The following is a 20,773-nucleotide window of genomic DNA, read 5'->3' on the forward strand; positions in this document are numbered from 1 at the left end:
CCCAGTCCATAAGCAACGAGAATATAGATAACATCCTACGTGGAAGGTAACGCCCTCATGAATGGACACTACTTTCCTAATGCGTGCTTAATTCCGATCGAATCCTGTTGCTTAGAATGGGTTCCGGGATTCTCATTGAACTCGCATACGAATGAAATGTTGAAACGTCCGTGATCAGATTGTATATAAACGTCTAAAAAGCTGTTTAGCCAATACTTCGAATAGGGACGGACTTTAGAAAGAGACAGAATCTCAGGAGGAAGCGCTTCCGTCTTCAGTGGAACTTAGTGTAAATCAGAAATTTTTAAAGAGGAGATCAAAATGGTAAGCAATATTATTCTTCCTAATGTGTGAAACTATCTGATGTTATATAATGTGCCACTTAATACATTTCATGTTTTTTATTTCTTAGTCAAATAACATATTATTGAAAACAAGCTGCTTTATTATTTATTTATTTATTTATATCCCCCCCTCTCTCTCTCATGAAATATCATTCCTGTTGCACAACAAAACATACCAGTAAAATATTCCCGCTTAGTATTTCTTTTTGTTTGTCCGCTTCACTGCCTGCCTCTCTTGTCTTTCTCTTTTTTCCTTCCTTCTTTCTGACATTTAAGGGGATGCATCAGCTGTGGGTTTTGATTGCCAGTCGCAGCACATACAATATCTTTAAAAGAATATACTGAATGATTAGACGCTATTTAAAATTAATAAACCTTAAACAAATATTGTCAATGCAAACTCGAACTCGACAATATGCAATAGAATGAAAAGAACAAAATCAAAATGTTCTTTATGTGGATGAAGTTCCCAAATTTTTCTACGTAACCCTGAAAAGATGACACTCTTCCGTTGTTATGTACCATACTGTACTGTCTCATGACCTTCTGTACCATACTGTATTGTCTCACGACGTTATGTACCATACTGTACTGTCTCACCACGTTATGTACCATACTGTACTGTCTCACGACGTTATGTAACATGCTGCACTGTCTCACGACGTTATGTACCATAATGTACTGTCTCACGACGTTATGTACCATACTCTACTGTCTCACGATGTTACGTAACATACTGTACTGTCTCACGACGTTATGTACCATACTGTACTGTCTCACGACGTTATGTACTTTTAACCATACTGACTCCGGCCGTTATGTGCCCATAACGTACTGTCGCTGACATATAAATCAGTTTTATTTTGAATTTTAATTTCTGGTGAAATAAATATCTAAAACATTGAAGAAAAATTAATAACACGTCTAGTATGCAATGATTGATGCAATGCACGTTATAATCATCCAGGTTATGTTTACCATGTTTTCTTTTCATACCAATGAGACAATCTCCATTGATAGGATTGCTTCATAATTAAGAAATATTTTAAATATTGTAAATATTGTAGGGGTTTTGCTACCATAAACACGATTGGTTAACGACCCACTGTCGTCCTTGAAAGAAAAGGAAGCAAGAATGTGTATTCATAATATTTATTCTTAAATAGATCATAGCAGAATAACAGTGCCTTAAAATGCATCAGAGTTTAGCAATCAATGCATTTCAAAATGATTGAACTTATTTGTGGTTTCCGTCAGCGATTAATGGGATAATTATTACCATGTAATATGGAATTATTCAAGGTTAATTTACATACACATATTATTCTTACAAAGATATAATGACTTGATTGTTCTAGCAAACCGCTTCTAAGGACTTATAAAATTGTTGAAGGTGTTGTCAGAGGTCCTTGTTTGTGGATTTCTGATTAAGGTATATGAATTACTGTCTGACTGATTGGATGCTGTAAGACGGCACATAGGCATTTGAAAGACTACTTGATGACGAGGCAACGGAGGTAAAGTAATTTGGCCACGGACGTAGTAGGCAGATGAGAAGGGTAAGTCTTTGTGGGCTTTGATTTTTTGTTGTTATTGTTATAGGGTTTAACGCCATTTGTCAGCACAAGATAGGCTATACATGGCGGCCAGTATTATTGGTGGAGGAAGAACCCGGGAAAACCCCGGAAAGAACCACCGACCCACGAGAAGCTACTGGCAAGCTTTCTCACATACCCACATTGGCCGAATCCGAGACTCGAACCCACGTAGACAGAGGTGAGATGGCAGTGATCCGTGACGGAGAGCGCTTTAGACCACTCGGCCACTCGGGTGTGGGTTTGAACCCGCAATCCTCTGACTTTGAGTAAGACACGCTAAAACGTGAATCATCACAGTTATCTAATTCTCATAAAACACGCCGGCTTCTTTTGTAAAGAAAACTATCTCAAACAATCTTCAATAGTTTATATGAAATTGGTCATATTTTTATATGTATCTGCAAATTTGTCGTTTCAGTCCAAGACTCCCTGTTTCGCTGGTGTGGGAAAACTCCGCAAGGTGGCCCTTTCCTATTGCCAGGATGTGATACAGAACCTGTACAATGTGAAGATTAAAATGGACAGCCGGATTAGCAAGTTTAAATCCGAGAAAGAACTTCCCACCATCACGGCCCTGGATCTAGACGGTGCTAGATATCAGTTGTGTGAGAGACTGCAAAACGTCTTCCCCGACAACGGCGACGATAGCTACAAGAAGTTTGAAAAAATATGTACTGGGATTATGGAACATAAGTGTGTCAAGGACTTGATAGCAGACATAGAAGCTGTCAGTAAAAACGCTATGCAGACAATCAAAGAATGGGGTATAGAGAAAGAAAATTACATTGGTGTCGTGCCTACAGACAATGGCCATGAGAGTTTGTTTGAAGTGGATGTAGACGATGACTTGAATAGAATTTATTTACACTGGAACATTGACAGGCTCTCTGAGAATTTCTTGGTGGCTGTTTCTCGCCTTGCACAAGCTCTGAGGGACGAGAGTCGACAACCGACATCAATCGAGTACCTCGCATTCCAGTTTGCGTATTACTGTTTGTCCAATGTAGAGAGTCTGGCCCACGAACATGCCCGTTGCCTTGGAACACCAGGTTTCCGCCCACACACTCAGACGTATATGTCTTTGACAGATCCCGGTGAAGGGCATGTTTTGGGAACTACACGCTTCAACGACTGGATGAAGGGTGCAATCATCCACGTGGAACATCTTGAGCGACCAAGAAACCTTCCAAGAGAGAACATAGAGTCCTACAGAGTTCCTTCCATTTTTGACTTTGCCAAAGTTCGTCTCCATGTTGGACCAGCCGCACCTACGACCTACTTTGTGGGAAGAAGAATTAAAGACTCGGGTAATTTTGACGAAGATTTCATAAAACTTGTCAATATTACCGCCGCCGCCGCCACTGCCGCTTTCTTCCAAGGGGCCGCTGAATGTAAGGTGTGAATGGAGGGGATGACCACGAACCAGGCAGTTAGGTACATGCAGGCCCTTAGGGCTCAAGTCCAGAGAAAGAAGAAGCAGTTCATGTCGGCTGCCTGGAATCTGAATCAGACCATTATAGATGATTATGACAGAATCGAACCGGCGGAATTGGCCCAGAGAATGGAGATAGCAACGCGGGCCATAGAGATCACTTCCATTGGAGGATTCAACAAAGTCACGTGGGACGGAGCTAGTGATACATATCCCTCAAAATGTATCATGTACCAACTAAACTTTGAAGAAGCCTTGACCATCGTACACGAAGCTCACCAACGAGGTCTCGTCACGTACTTCTCAGCTGGATTCAAGTTCAACGAAATCAAGTATGCAGTTTTTACTGGAGTCGATGGAATCGGAATCGGTGGGGCTCAGGTCCTGAGATTCATGGACGGCGAGACTGGAATGCATGGCCCCTACACGGAAGAAAATATCCCAAGAATTCTTGCCAGCAGAGATGAAGCAGCTCACTCGTTCCGTGGAAGAGGCGTCCACCTCCTTGCCCGACTGGACACGATGTTCTTCGAAGGTTCCACCTCCGAAAGGCAAAATCGGCTTCGCAATGACCTATTCGGCGCTTTGCTGGCCACAGATGAACAGAAGGTTGAAGGTGTGATACAAGAATTGGATGAGGTCGTGCATCTCCCTGATGAAGGCAATGAACCTCTTCTTGGAACTGCAAAGCGTTTGCTGTCGACAGAAGAACCCATGTTGAAAAAGCATTGTGAAACTGATAGTGAATGGAAATCTTTTACCAAGATGTTGAAGAGTCTGGTTATCTCAAAGGACACGGCCTCGCTGTACGAAGAATATGATAGCGACCCCTGGTTAAGCATGAGGAAAGCATACAGACAGAAGCAAATGGAGAACAACAAGATCATCACTAGGCAGATTTCCTTTGACGTGAACTGCAGAGCCTTCAGATTTTAAATTAGGCTTGAGTTCATTTGCCATTTATTTCGGAAAGATATTTTGTCATGTTTTTATTTTATATTAATTCTACGAAGACTTATCTTATGCGCCTGTTTAATACACTTGTCACTTACTAAGTTGAAGCCATTTCTCCATAAATGATTCCATAAGTAATGCAATTACCAAACTGTTACATTATTCATTTTTATGCAATTTAACAGTTACGTTGAATGTTACTTATAAAATACTTTTATACCTTAGTTTATTTAATATAAAATCTTTTTTCCCCCACATGTCAGAAAATGCGAAGATAAAGTGTATTATATTATTTCTGAAAGTTTTTGTAGGAAGTGTGAGTACTGATCTTTCATAAAACATAATCAATTTATGTATTTATATATTGCGTCATTCATACCGAACAATATTCACGGCACGTTATGATAAAAAAAGATTGCTTTAGGCAAATGTCTCCTTATGCCCATGTCTTATTATAAGGAATTATATATCTAACTAAATAGGTTGATAAAATATGTTCAAGTTTGTTTCCAAGTATATAGATAATGCAAAATTAGTACACAGCAAAAGAGCAAACGCACTAAACAGATCTGACCATTTTACGTTTTAGAAATACGCCTCACACGCGTCGGCAGGGTTGGTCCGTTGATTGTTTAATTATGTAGTGCATTGTATTGTGATATATATTTACAATGTTTATATTTCTATTTTTAACAGTTAAGTGCGTTTTGAACTTGTTATAAATAAAGAATGTTGTGATATATTACGCTGTCTTATTGTTCACTGAGACTTACCAATGATTTTGCACTGAAATGACTTAATCTTCATTGGTAAATTTATGTCCATCAATTTTTCTTCGAATCCTCAATTTATATATTTATGTATCAGTTTATTTGTCGATACATACATACATGCACAAACACATACATACATACATACATACATACAAGAGTCAGACATAAAGACAGACAGACATGGAGACAGACCGACATAGTCATAGTGCATGCATGTATATATGCCGCGTACATGTGGATATGTCTGCACAATATGCACACATATATACTCATCAATACACACTTGCATTACATAGTATACAATGCGTCTTGCATTGTACATGTAAGTGCATTCAGAACAGCAGAAGAAGAACATTGAGCAATTATTTCCATTTGTCTCTATCCGTCTTCATATCGGTTCTCTGTCTTAAAGTTTTCCGCCCGTAAACTTTCTCTTTTATGTATAGAATATTATCAATCCATGACCTACTAATCAACCTACCTCTCCTATTCCTTCCATGCGTACGTTCCGATCTGCACTCCAACATACCAGAGGTAACTGAAACGTTCTGAATATTTTCTTATAACTAATTTTGTTTCTTTGAACGTGTCAATAAATTAAATACTAATCGATAGACAAAATAATATCCTATAAAATGAGCTGCACGTGCAACACGCCGGACACCTATACATACATGTATGTGACGTAACATAGGTAAATGACAGTAACATAAAGATGTCGTTGAAGGAGAACAAGTCTGCTACTGTGCAAAGAGGACACTGTAAATCCGCGTCCTTAGGGTACTGTACTCTCTTAGAGATATCAAGGCGGACTTGGATAAAAGTTTACGGATGTAATTCTCTGTCATATTCTAGTTAGAATATATGCGTGTGGATTTTAGGGGCCGCACTATGGTGCGTCTTCACAGGCGCAATTCCCCCAGATCGATTGGATGTAGCAGGGGTATCCCACACGAATCGCATCAACAGGTGTTTTGCCTGTGAATCCCAATGCCTCACAAGTCAGGGCCACCACAACAGCAGGCAGCCATCGAACCCACTCATTGTTATACATTTCATGCGCACTTGCCGTATCGGTTGCAAAGATCTCCTGGGCGAACTGGCGCGTAACAGACCCAACGGACAGAATACAGTTTATCCTCTCCACAATGCCCTGCACCCATAAACTCACGATCAGGGTCAAGCTGCGGTAGTTTAGGTTTAATTGACTTCCACTACTTGTAGATACGTGCCAAAGCGTCGGCATAATTGGAAGCCACCTTTGGTCATCAGGGGTTTTAGCCTCCTTGTAACTGTTGTGGACATCAATCACGGTCAGCCCGTGCTTGTATGTGTGTCGTCAAGTCTTGTCGGGCGGAAAAAAATAACAGATATGCCTGGTTAACCTCGCTGAAACATAAAATTGATGCCGGGAAATCGCGTCCTTTGGCGGCAGTTAAATCTGCCAAATGGCCTGCTTTTGGAGCGACACCATGTCAACATCTTGTAAGACTTTCGCGGCTTCTGCATGCTGTTTGCTAGATTCCATCACCTTGTATCAACCCCGAGTGCGGTAGTATATTGCAGTAAGATTAGTGTGCGTTGCGTTTTATAGTTCCCATGGTTTATCGTTCCGACAGCTATTGGTCTGCAAAAGATCCATTCCAATTTTCTATGATTATACCAGGCCTGCATGGCCTGAATCTCATCCATAGCAACGCTGGCCTCTTATTTAAAAAAAAAAAACATATTGGAAAAGAAAGTAAATCTGAGCAGGAGACTGCAAGGACATTAATAATTCCCCACCAATTATAACAGGCATCTCCGCCATTATTGTTTTGCTCTTGCGCAGACTTAATGATATTAGAAGGAATGATGTCTTTCTTAGTTAGAAATTCCTCTGTCCAAGAGCTCAGGCCAGTGACGCTAATAGCCATTGCTATATCTTTGAAGTCCGGACTGCCAAGGTTGACTGGTTTCATTTTTAACAAGCGTTTGGCAGGCACAGTACACCCAACCAAAGACTGGTGAGCACTGATCAATGGTAAAGGCCGTTTCTGTGGGGTTTGGCGTGCGGTATAGGTGTAGTTTTCGCAATCTGGTGCGCGTATTTCCTTAAAAAGGAAATAATATTTATAGATATATGGTGATAGAACGACAGCGAACAGTGGTAAGCCGCGTGACATCACAAAAGCTGCGAAATATATCGAAAAATCTACCAGCAGTCAGGGCCTATATAGATACCTGGCTAGTCGAGGTTTTGGGGTCGAAAGATAATACAGTGAGGGAGACAGAGGTGCAGGAGCCTAAAAGTCATCCGAGGCGGGAAATTCTGGGGGTCGACAACCAAATTTAAACTCCAAATCCACTAAAGTGACCTTACAGAAAATGTCACCAAAACCAAAGTAATTACAATTGTAACAGGCGTGTTAAAAAATACTAGTAAAACAGCTACAAAAACAACCTGCTGTTATAGATGTGGAAGTAGATGGCCTTTTCAAGGAGGCCGACACATTACAAGGAAGGTGAAGTAGCAATTTTTCGCTATCTCAGAGCTTATTAACCAAACTGCCGTTTCTGAGAACACGGGGTTACTACAACTTCAATAGTCACCGCGTCGGGTTTCATTAAAAGCACGGCACATTGCCAGACCTTTCGCCAAGCCAGATTAGTACGGCACAAAATGAAAGATTAAAAAGTAACTAGGGCAGCTGGCTGAGATCATAAAACAGCAAGCAGAAAAAGCGGTAGCGGATCGGCGGTGAATTATTGGATGAATAGTTTCATTCTTGCTGAGGGAAACTGTCTAGGCCAACGTCTGGCTGCACGGAATCTCGTGGTTCTTTCATCGCAACAGCTGTATAGTTTTTGCCATTTTCAGCCGGAACTGCATTCGCTTTTGTTGAAACGACGTAGCGAGAGAACTAAGCACGCTTTGCACTAGTGCTACAAGCACTTGTATTCAGAGGAGTAGCAAAATATAAAAATTCCACACCACAATGCTCCCATAATAATCATTTTTCTATTGGATTCATAGTTTGTAGCTTCATCAGCTTATTTTGGTGAGCTTTCTAGAACATTACTGTGAGCATCCCGGCGTTATGCATGTTCCACCCGTTCTATAGCTGGTGGGAGTAATCGAATCAACATCTTCATATTGTGTTTGCTTTGGTCGTTAGGCTATTCGACCCATTGTACAGGTATTTTTGTGGAATTAATATCCGCATTTGCGAATATCGCCATCTTGTCGTCCGATATAAGAAAAGTACTGTTATACCTTTCAAAGGTGCCAATTTGAATTTCCTTGTTACTTGGAAACATGGACAAGCTGCCACCAAAGTTAATATCTAGCTTGGTTTTAGTGTGCCCTATCAACTACTGGTACTTAGTAAACAACTCTGCGGCATTTTATTCACACCCGATCATTTTTCTTTTTGCATCGACGAGAAACTGTTTTCGAGGTGGGCATTTCAACTTGCGAACCGAGTATACAGTTAAACAGTTTCATTAAGACGCACCCTTTCAGGAAAGGTAAAGCCTTGCGACTTTTCCAGTGTAAATACACAAAGCCGTGGTTGGCATCAGTGCCTTATGTGACGTAATCAACGTTGTGTTTTCATGAAAATCAACTCATACACGTTAGGATTCCATAAAACATTTGAAACCTCCTGGTAGCTATGTTCAACACTAAAACATTTGAAACCTCCTGGTAGCTATGTTCAACACTATAGCTCAACATTTTGATCAGCACGTTTTTTCATCTGCTTTTATTCACGTTAAACTCGTTGCAAATGTGGATATATTTATCGGCATAGTGATTGTGGCAATATCGTCTCTTTCGCACAAGCGTTCACAATTGCTTACACAAGTGGTGACAATGTATGTTATTTAAACCAAAACATCAAGCAGGGTATTTGACTCTAGACCAGGTGGTAAGCGAAGTCTCAATAGCACCCCAGAAGATTTCGTACAGACCAGGATGGGTTAACAAATTTGGCTTCGCTTGACAACAACCGATTGAAAGCCGGGCTAGAAATCATCACCATTACGGATGTGTATTAAAGAATGCATACGCTCGAGACAGTAATGCAGGCTTCCCGTCCTGAAACGATTGCGGACTACAATGCGGCGGCTAGGCAGGTCACCATTATATTCCCTTACGAACCGTTATTCCTCTACTCACTGGCCTCCATCTTTGGGTTTGTCCAAGCAGCAAGGGGTGGCGAAATAAAAGGTCCAGGCACACGTGTTAACACTCAGTGGTTCAATTTGTTTGAACATCCTGATGCTTTAAGTTCATCTCGATCGGAGAAACACAGTCGATAATATTCTCAATGGGGAAATAGTACCCTGCCACTGTCTCCAATTGAAAACCACTCTGGTGCAGATTATGCATATGGAAAGCGTTCTTTTTATAGACCAGTTAATATGCTGGAGTGCACTATAACTCTTGTAATTAACATTGGTAGGCGTTCCACCAGCACACTATCAGTCTACCTTGTCATGGAGTCCTCTGTGGCAGTGCTACTATTGTCTCAAATCTATGCTTCCATTTAGTGGCGATACATCTCTCTCGGGTCTGGACGGTTACCGCTCTGCGGGCCAAATGCAGGAGTACGTAACAAAGGCAGACCTCATCAAGCATGTTACACGAAGCGAGCTGCATGTTATGTCGAATCTGGCAAGTGCGTTTTCTGCCCTAACCTTTTCAAAGGAGGATGCTGTATACTTAACGGCCGACAGAATCGCATCTGTCAGCGATACTATTGCGAAAATGCTTCCAGCTGCTATCGCAGAGATTTAAGGCAAAACATCGCTATTGTGCTGTTTTCAACAACGAAAACGCTATCATCACACCAAAAGATGGATTCTATTTTATCGACCTTTACGATGCTTTAACCTCCCCTTAGGACGTTTCAGACGCATGTATACCGGTCAGCTTTGCCTCAATGCTCAGCGTTGGAGAAGTCATCCGTTGCGACAGCCTCAATTTAAACCTAGAACGTCTCTTACCATCTTTTGAAGAAAGTGTTGGTCTCACATAGGCTGTGGGAGCAGCACATCTGCAGCAGTCGCTGACCATTCTCGTTGATCTTGCCCCTTCCGTAAAAGCCGAGACAGGTGGGCCAAGCCTCATGGTCAGCTCCCACTCTAGCATTGAAGTCTCCTAGTAAGTAGAGGCCTTCATTGTTGGGTATACTGGATTAATCACAGAAGGTATTGATCACAGTGATCCTCTTTTAACTACACATTCTCTTTATTATAATCAGGTTGACAAACGACAATCACTTGTCGTCGAACAGGACAAAGATCCAGAGATCTCCTGTTTTTTCAAAGGCCCATTAGTGAAACTGAAGCTACTGAAGATCCTGTCTGTTATTTCATTAAAAATGGAATTCTTATGGGAAAATGGAGACCTCCCGAGGTTCCTTCTGATGATGAGTGGTCAGTGAACAATCAAATTGTAGTTCCAAAACCTTACATACAGGAAATACCCAGTATTGCCCATGAAACTATCTTGGCTGGTCATTTAAGGGTTAATAAAACTTATCATAAGATCTTGACTGACTTCTATTGGCCAAAAATCAAAAGTGATGTTGGTAAATACTGTATATCTTGTCATACCTGTCAAATGGTAGGAAACCCCAACCAGGAATTACCTAAGGCTCGTCTACAACCTATTCCTGCCTTTGAAGAAGCATTTAGTAGAATTATGGTAGATTGTGTTGGTCCTTTACCTAAGACCAAGTCAGGTAACCAATACTTGTTGATCAGTATGTGTTCATCAACAAGGTTTCCATAGACAATTCCTTTGAGGAATATTAAAACTTTGATAAAGTTTTTTACTCAATTTGGCTTCCCATATCTGTCCAGTCTGGTCAAAGTTCAAATTTTAGGTCTGGAACTTTCCAGCCTATTATGCTTGAATTTGGCATTCAGCAGTTCAGGCGAAAAGTGAAGTTATGGTTTGACAGAACTAAAATGGAGAGATCATTTGAGTTTGTTAATAATAGAGTTTTGTCTCTCTTGCTCATTCTTCAAAATCTTATTCAGATTAGATATTACGGCCCTTATAAAGTTAAGAAGAATACGAATGAGTTAAATTATAATATTAGTGCTCCTGGGATCTAAATAAATTAAAAGGTGTACCACTATATTGAAGTAGATAGCCAGGTTAAACATGCAATTAATTTAGTTATACCTGCCCAACTCACTGGAGATTTAAGTGAAGGAATATCATCGGATTCTACTGATATTGGAGTGACAAATCTTCGATATTTAGAAATTAAAAAAGAACTTGACCAGAAACGTTCACGTTTTCAAGAGCAACGAAGAAATGAACTTAAACAGTTATTATTTGAATATGAGCACTTATTTCCAGATGTTCCTACAAGAACAAAGATATATTTCATGACGATGAAGTTGTAAATTCCAAACCTGTGAAACAACACCCCTACAGGATGAACTTCTTAAACAAGAATACTTGAGAAAAAAAAAATCAATATTTGCTGGAGAATGCTTTTATAGGGGCCAGTGAAAGTGACTGGAGTTCACCATGCATACTTGTTCTAAAACGAGATAAAACTTTCCACACGTGTACTGATTATAGGAGGGTGACTAGTGTGACAAAACAGATTAATTCCCATTACCAGGAATCGATGACTGTGTTGTGTAAGATCGGGAATGCCCAATTATATCACCAAAGTTGACCTTCCGAAAGGAGTTTGGCAAATTCCACTAAGGGAAAGAGCAAAGGAAATTTCGGCATTCGTGACTCCAGATGGACTTTACTAATATGAAGTTTTAAAGTAATGCCATTTGGGATGAGAGGTCGCCAAGTACATTTCATCGTCTTATGAATATGATGCCTCTGAACTAGACAATTGTGATGCTTACATTGATGATATCATCATCTACAACGACACCTGGAAAGAACATTTAGCAGCAATTCGGAAATGTTTTGACAGACTCACTGATGCATGTTTGACAATTAATTTATCTAAAAATGAGTTCTGCCGTGCTAGTGTAACTTTTCTAGGTCATATCATGGGACATGGACAAGTTAAATCAGTACATGCTAAGGTCAAGGCTATTTCTGAATTTCCCGTGCCTCTTAATAAAAAGCGACTGATGCGATTTTTAGGTGCGTCCAGATACTGTCGAAAATTTTGTTCCAACTTTTCTATAATTGCTGAATCCCTGACAAATTTGTTGAGAAAGATAAACAAGTTCCTTTGGATTGAAAAATTTCATGAGGCTTGTGACAAGTTGAAAGCCATACTTAAAAGTGCCAGTTCTTACAGCTCCAAATTTCAGCCAATCATTTAAATTGTCTGTGGATGCAAGTAATGTTGGAGTCGGAGCAGTTTTGATTGAAGACGATGAAAATTGTATTGATCATCCAGTGTGTTATTTTTCTAAAAATTTAAATGAGCACCAGAGACATTATTCAAAAATCGAGAAGGAATGTTTGACTTTGATACTGGCATTACAACATTTTCAAGTTTACATTTGTTCAGCTCGTTCTTCGATTATTGTGTTTAGTGACCACAACCCCCTTAACTTCTCCGGCAAGAGGAAAAAATAAAAATCATAGGCTACTAAGGTTGAGTTTGTTCTTACGGGAATATGATATTGACATCAGGCACATCAATGGAAAAGATAATTTGATAGGAGACGCATTTTCCCGTGTATAACAATGTATCATTTCATATACATAGTGTGTAATTTATATGAGTTCCTTTTTACCTCATATGTAATTAGTCTGTGGGAAAAAGAAAGCTTTATCATATAAATCTTTATTTTTCTTTGTGGGGAATGTGTTATGTATATTTGACTTAATCTATATCTGATTTAATTGTAAGTTTTAAAATGTTTTTATTTCTTTTAATTTCACTATATGTCAAAATAACGTAGTTCTGTTTACTAGGAACTCGTACTTTTTCCCGAAAATAGTTTGTCCTTCATTTCTGTAAACACATAAAGCTGACTTAGTTATCGACTTTAATTAAAAATTAGTAACAGCCACATGAACAATTTTTTTTTTATTTAATACTTTTAATGTGGAAATAATAAGAGTGAGATCGATGCTGTATTGAATACGTGAGTCTAAGCTTGTAAACAGTTATAGTGAAGTAAACGATTTTTTTTCTTGGAGTAAAATTTTGTTTTCTTTAATTTATTTAGGTCATACTGGGGCTACGTGATTTTTTTATGTACAAGATCACCTGATCTCTATTTCGCAAGTAGGCCTTTCCACATTTGCGCATTACATAGTTTTATTAGTAATGCTTAGAGGGAGATCTCACTGTCTGGGCTTAAAACGCTTGATGTCACGTCGGTTCCTTCTGTTGTAGCCAGTTTTTGGGTTATATGTTAATTTTTCTTCAAAATATTTTGATTCTAAAAGATTAATTCGTTTCTCTGGAACTGTTTTGTGCATATACAAAATTCTTGAACAAAGTCATTTCTTAAAACTTTTATTTGGATTTCCAAACCAATAGGATTATTTATTGTGTTTCTACAAGGAACTGTAGACAACAACATTGAACAGGATACAGCATACGTCATCGCCTTCCATCTCGGATTCTTCGTCGGGACTCGAACTTGAAATCATTAGAATATTTCCTTATTAGGACTTCGAAAATTTAATTCGTGGATTATTCTTGGATTATTTTTGGATTTGATTCTTAAAACCGTAAGTTCTTTTTTCTCTTTTTTACAGTAATTTTCCAGGGAAATAAATGATTTGTTATATTTTTCAAAGCTTGTTGTTTTCACTCTTTCTTATGGTACTGTTTTTTCGAGCCTAAACACGTAACAGATAAATCAAAACTGGTCTCTCAGTGTCAATACACAACTACACAGTGTATCCCTATTTGCACTGATACAGTACTGCTCCGTCATTATGCAAGATTGCCTGTACTCTTCTCGAGAAAAGAAAATAATAGCCCGCATCTCTACCCCCATCCTCCACTCACCACCCCCACGCCGTATTAAGAGAAATTTATAAGAATTTAAAGCGATATGGGTTTTCTAATTCGGTAAGATTGTGTCACTTACTTAGAAATGGTCAAAATGTTTAATTAATTTACATTAAAATTACAAAATATTCATCTTAATGCAAATTTCCGATTATCCATAAAAAAAACTTGGCCATATATTTAATGTCATGGAGGACATATGTTTTGCATTAAGTAGACTTGTGTACTCGCTTATAAGTCGAGTCCAGCTGCACAGGCCCAGATCTGTCGTCTCATAATATCTATACAGTTTTGTTAGGAGAAATCAAAGGAACAAATGACAAAGACCATGATCTGCCCGAGTATCGTGCGCCTGCAGATCAGGGCCAATGTTGCTTGCTATTGGACTCTACTTATAAGGGATTAAGTATAGTAAATGTTCGGTACTAAAAATAAACTATATCTCCTATTTCTCAACAAAATTTAGACAGAACGGCATTATTAATTTTTCTACCTACCCCCCCCCCCCCATTATCCATACATGCACAAGTGTTCCCACTCCACCTCAAGCTCAGCCCTCAAGCGATGGATAGATATTCTTTTACAACCATAATGCATACCTACATACCACTCAAAATCATATCCTACAGTTCTGAAGTTATTTCTTGAACGGTGTTGAAGGAGTTGAGAGACATTACATACGATCACGTGATGGGATAATTGGATCACATAATTGACTCTCTTCCAGATACGTAGGAAACGTTTCAAGAAAGGGATTCTACCATAGAGACATGATAATTGCATTGGGAGGAGAGAAAATGTGTATGAAATCTTGGGGGAAATCCTTAGTAAGCACGACTATTTTCTGCAAAAAAATGCCACGCAACACTAGGCATGAGACCCATCATAAAATTGCATGCACAAAAATTATTTCAAAACAGACCTATTTCAGCATGCAAAATTGTGCGTGATATGCACTTTTCAGCAGAATCTTGAACTTTCTTTTAATCCTTACTTGCTAAATAGACATTAACCTTCCGATCTACAATGCCTTTGTAACCAATTATAAAGAAGGTCACAACTCCAACTTCTCCCCCTGGTCGGTTTATTTAATACATACCAGAGAGCGAGGTTTTTCTCCTTTTTCCTATTAACATTTCCAAAAGAATATTGGAATTCTGAGATTTGTCCATGCGTGCTGACGTCTAACAATAAATTAGCCAATATATGAATATCATTTTCTTTACATGTATATACTAATAGATGCACAGAAAGAAAATAAATCATAACCCCGTTTAATCTTATTTTCCGTTTTTTTTTTTCGGAATATATAACCCTTTACTTTTTCTTCATGAACTGACATAATTAATTAATTAATTAATTAATTAATTAATTAATTAATTAATTAATTTTCATTAGGGAGGTATCTAAGCAATTTTATATAAATACGTGATAATTGTATCTGTTGTGAGGTTCTTCACAGACTTCAATAATCTGGAAACAAATTAATCTGTACTTTCGTCTGCCTAGTCACAATAAGTACTAAAGGGCAGATAAAGCAGCCAAACCTACCCTGCAAGCACCCATTTACAATTGGAAGATCCTATTTACTTACTTCAAATATTATATACATCTGCATGTTCTATATACCTAGCAAAACATGAGGAATTAAATCGCTGCAAAATTCTTCATAACGCCGACCACTCAACTGGAGCGCAATAGGATTAACACAGGGTTTGCACCGAAACCATGAAATTCAAGTCGAAGGGTTACATATTTTGTCAAATAATGTAATCCCGAGACAAGTAAATTGCAAATAATAGAACCATCGACTGGTATGGCATTGCCTAGATACAAACCACAACATAGATTTGTTTTTAATTACTTCAACCAATTTCAAATAACACTTCAATTTTTTTTAAAAAAGTTCATCACAATTAACATATGTATTATTTATCCGGTACTTTTTCTAACGGTCATGTGGTCTTAAAACGTTTCGTTTTGTAAAAAAAAATAAACTATATAAGTAGTGAATAGGGGCACTAGAGCGTCAATGGGACTTAGCATTAAAAACACCCCCTGGGCAAATATAGCGTCAAGGGAAATTTAACATGGAGAAAAATCGTGGGCAAATATAGTGTCAAGGGAATTGAACATGGAGAAGAATCGTGGGCAACTCTAGCGTCAAGGGGAATTGAACATGGAGAAAAATCGTGGGCAACTCTAGCGTCAAGGGAATTGAACATGGTGGGAATAAAGTGTGGGTCTATCTAGGGACAAGGGGAATTGAACATGGGATTTTTTTTTTTTTAAAACATATTTTTTTTTAAAAAAAAGGGGTAGGCAATTGAAAGTCATTCTCTTTTCGAGAAATATGGGTGGCCCTGAAAAGGGCCTTTGCTTTTTCTTCTTCTTCTTCTTCTTCTTCTGCTTCTAATTTCTTCTTTTTCTCCACCAACTTCTTATTTTCTCTCCTACACTCTTTCTCTTCTTTTTTTTCTCCTCCTCTTCTTTCTTCTTCTCTTCCTCCTCTTCTTTCTTCCTCTTCTCATTTTCTTCTTCTTTTTCAATCTTTTCGTTCCATTTTCTTATCCTTATCCTTTCCTCTTCATCCTCCTTCTCCTCCTTTATCTCTTTCATGACACCACTTATTATGTCCTTTACTTTTCTTAAATTGTTGATCTCCATCTTTACTCTATGGGGACTATATGAATAGTGGTCTTCATTGAGTCTCACTAACATCTGCTCCATCATTCCTAAATTGTCCAAAACGTCTTGTAATTTTTACATTTTGTCAAGGTGGTTCGAAGCCATCTTCTTTGTAGAATGGTTTGAACGACGAATACTGTGGGTTTTTATACGAAAAGCGCGGACGTGATGGAAAACATCCCCCTAAAAAACATAAAATTGATCTTACCTAGATCATGACCAAACAACGCGCGGACGTGAAGGAAAACATCCCCCACTTTCTAATTTCATATAATAAAACCCAAACTATACTCTCCACATACGCTAAGAAACAATAAAGAAACCCATAATCTACTATTCACACAAACATACATGTGCTCTTACAAACACTAACACACAAACACATACCCTCACACTAAAAAGAGTCAGTGTTTATATTCACACTACTCTACCTTCACACATTGGCAAATTGATGGTTATTTCTTTTCTAGAGTATTGGGTAGCCCTGAAAAGGGCTGTTGGTCTTTTTTTTTTTTTGAACTCCAGATGCACCTATCTAATGATGGCACCTTCCTGGCCTGGCGCCACACACGCATCTTCTTCCCCAGTCTCCTTTCACCTTTCTTCTTGGGAGTGCAGAGGCGGGATATGTGGCTTCAGAATCCCAATTTTCTGTCTCTGGGATTCTGAAATTTCCTCTCTCCTCTTCTTTGTTTCTTCTCTCCTCCTCTTCTTTTCTTCTTCTTTCCACCTCCTCCTCTTTCATTCTTGCTTCTTCGACAATGGCCTCCGCGGCCAGTTCATTTAGTATGCGCCTGGCATCTTCCAGGTGCATCTGGAGTTCTAGCAGTTTCACAATTCTGGTATTCATTGTTTTGTCAACCAATGAACAGGGTAGCTAGACTGTAAAGCGAGTTTCAATTTATAGTGAAAGCGCGGACGTGAAGGAAAACATCCCCCTAAAAAACATAAAATTAGTTAGTTAGTTAGTTGGATTATAGTGGTTTTCGTTCTTTTGAACATGTACCACTTTTTTATTCACGCACTGCGTGATTTTTAATTACTCCTGGGGGAAGGAAAAGGAGCCTCATCCCCCAGGCTTTTATGTACTCAAAGAGTACTTTTTAATTTAGCCACTCAGGTGTAGGACTAACTAGTCCTTAACAACCTGACTGAAAGGCTAATAGACATGAGTGGGAATAGTCACACCACACACTCGTGTTTCTTAGTTGGATTGAAATGCCCCAGGTGTCAAACCAAGCAGTATGTGACTCCCGCCACGATTGGTCGGCAGCGATGACGTCACATTAGGACACCCGGTCTTGTGGCATTGACGAAGTGGCCCGCTTTTTTGATATCATCAATTGCCTTTCCCAGTCCGATATTCCGGTAGACAGAGCCTTCCTTTTTTCCACTCTGTTTAGGTGGTGCAGGTTCATCAGCTTCATCGCCGCTGGATGATGATACTTCCACGGAAGTTTCAAATTCTTCAGTGTCGTCTGCCAACATTGCCTGGATTTGGCTGAGTATGTTAGTAGAAATAGCTGTGGAAGCTTGATTTAAAAGTTCAGCCAGATGTTGTTTAAGAGACAAGGAGACGGTTAGGAGTATTTTTTTTTTTTTATTTTTTTTTATTTTTTTTTTTTTCGTTTTCTTTTTTTTTTTATTCATGAATTCCTTATTTATTTTGATTCCCTATCTTATTGGTTTGGAATGAAAACTTGTTTTATGGTTGTTTGTATGTTATTATGGAGTCCTGTTTTAATTAATTCCTATTTTCCTATTTTAATTTTTTGTGGCCTTAATTGGTTTTTATTATTCGGGGTATGAACGGCTGTGTCAGTTTGTGAACCTACGAGACCTAGCAGGCCATCATAATTCCCAAACAGTGATTTTGTAATATTCGTCCTTAACTGGTTTTTATTATTCGGGCTATGAACGGCTGTGTCAGTCTGTGAACCCACGAGACCGAGCCGGCCGTCATAATTCCCAAACAGTGATTTGTTATATTTTTAACTGGTCTTTGATTTACTTTCTTAGATTCTTTTGAGTAGATTGGATTCGTGTATAAAACTTATGATATTTTTGAATGTTAGATTAATATTGGGGTTTGTGTTCATCAAGAATTCTGGCTATGTTGTAGGGGATCCAATTTTATGCTGTTTAACTTTAAACTTAGCCCTTTCTTTTTCAAGTGTATGGCAGTTGTTAAAAATATGCTCTATGTCTTCTGGGACCCTGCAGTGGTAGCAGTTAGGGTTATGTGGTTGTGGTCCTATGTACTGTCCGAAGCTGTTAGCCAGCTTGGTTTTGCCCGTGAGTATTCTATTTATGAATTTTTGTTCACTGCCTTTTGTTTTGGGTGGTTTCCTATTTCTACATACTTCTTTAATGATGGTTTTTAGTTTCCTGCCTTGAGTGCTTGTGTTCCATAATTCCTGCCATTTATTATCAATGAGGGTTTTAGATATGCTATTGAGTTCGCATATGGTATAATCTAGGTTGATGTGAGTGGTTTCGTTTAGTTTTTGTTTAGCTGTTATATCTGCCATATGGTTACCTGGTATGTTAATATGGGATGGTATCCACATAAATTCTACTTGTAAGTTATTATTGTTCAGTATTTTTAACAATAAATTGGTTTGCCTAAGATAGTTTTCTCTTGATTTGGTGTTGTTATTAAATATTGAGTTTATGACGCTTAGCGAGTCACTTATTATTACCGCTTGGGGTATTTTGTTCTCTTTGATCCATTTGAGTGCTTCAAGTATGGCCCAGAATTCAGCTGTGTATATAGAGCAGAGGTTAGGTAGTCTTCGTCCTACTTTAATGTTAAGTTCGGGGATTACGTAAGCTGCTGCTGTTCTGGGTGGTTCTGGAATTTTGGATCCATCAGTGTAAATCTTAATGTAGTTGCAATATTTTGAGTTGATTTCTTCTGTACAGATTGTGTTTAGTTTGAGTTCCTGTTCGTTTTTATTGCCATATTTCGTAATGAGGGTGTTAACTGTGGGGTTGATATTTATCCATGGTTCTTTGTCATAGTGATTTGCAATTTCTGCTTGGAGTTTGTCTATAGGAAGTTGTTCAACTAATTGATGGACTAATTTCCCTGCTGGTATGTTTTGTGATAATTTAGTTCTAAAAGGTATGTTGCATTTATTTATAGCTAGCCGGGTGGGGTGTGTGTCGGGGTGTGTTGTTAGCCTGGCTGCATATCTGAGGGTGAGTTCTTGTCTTCTAAGGTGGAGCGGCAGTTCTCCAGTTAAGATTTGAAGTTCCACTAGTGATGTGGATGGTAGTGCACCAGTGCAAATAATTAGGGCCTTTCTTTGTATGCTATCTAGTTTTTTTTAGGTTATTTTGCGGTGCCGAGTTGTAAATTTGGCATCCGTAATCTAGTTTAGATCTAATTAACGATTTATATAAAGCTAGTAAGGTTTCTTGATTGGATCCCCAGGTGGTTCCTTTAAGGGTTGTAAGGAGGTTAAGGTCTTTATTGTACCTTTTGACTAGTTCGTTTATGTGGTGTCCCCAGTTTAGCTTGGAGTCATAATGCATTCCTAAAAATCGTGCTACATTTACGAATTTAATTTCTTGATTTTGGATGGTGAGTTTGGGAAACTGATTTTGTAATTTACGTTTGGTGGTGAATAATACTGCTATGGTTTTTTCATGGGATATTTTGAAACCCCATTTATCAGCCCATTTCCCTATTTTGTTTAAACTTGTTTGAATATCGCTGATTACTTTGTGGTTGGAGGGGTTTCCTGCTCTCCATAATCCACTATCATCAGCAAATTGTGAGAGTTCAATTAGTTTTGATGTTAAGTTGGTGTCCAAGTCATTAATCATGATGTTGAAAAGGGTTGGGCTGAGTACGCTCCCTTGTGGTGTACCGTTTTCAAGTGTGTGTGGTTCAGAGTAGGTGTCGCCGACTCTGGTTGATATTTTACGGTCAGCGAGGAAGTTTTCAATGAATTTAAACATTCGACCTGTGATGGCGTAGTGGTTGAGTTTGGCTAATAAGCCTTTGGTCCAT

General features: G+C 38.7%; 1 pseudogene across 1 annotated transcript; it reads left to right on the plus strand.

Annotated features, from left to right (window-relative positions):
• Window positions 1-225: 225 nt before the first annotated feature.
• Window positions 226-5,073, plus strand: LOC149801510 (uncharacterized; annotated as a pseudogene). The gene is made up of 2 exons (XR_016420672.1): window positions 226-324; window positions 2,361-5,073. The product of XR_016420672.1 is annotated as an uncharacterized LOC149801510 (transcript).
• Window positions 5,074-20,773: the final 15,700 nt, after the last annotated feature.

This window comes from Sinohyriopsis cumingii, chromosome 4, assembly GCF_028554795.1.
Source record: "Sinohyriopsis cumingii isolate HCF-2022 chromosome 4, ASM2855479v2, whole genome shotgun sequence".
Lineage (NCBI taxonomy): Eukaryota > Metazoa > Mollusca > Bivalvia > Unionida > Unionidae > Sinohyriopsis > Sinohyriopsis cumingii.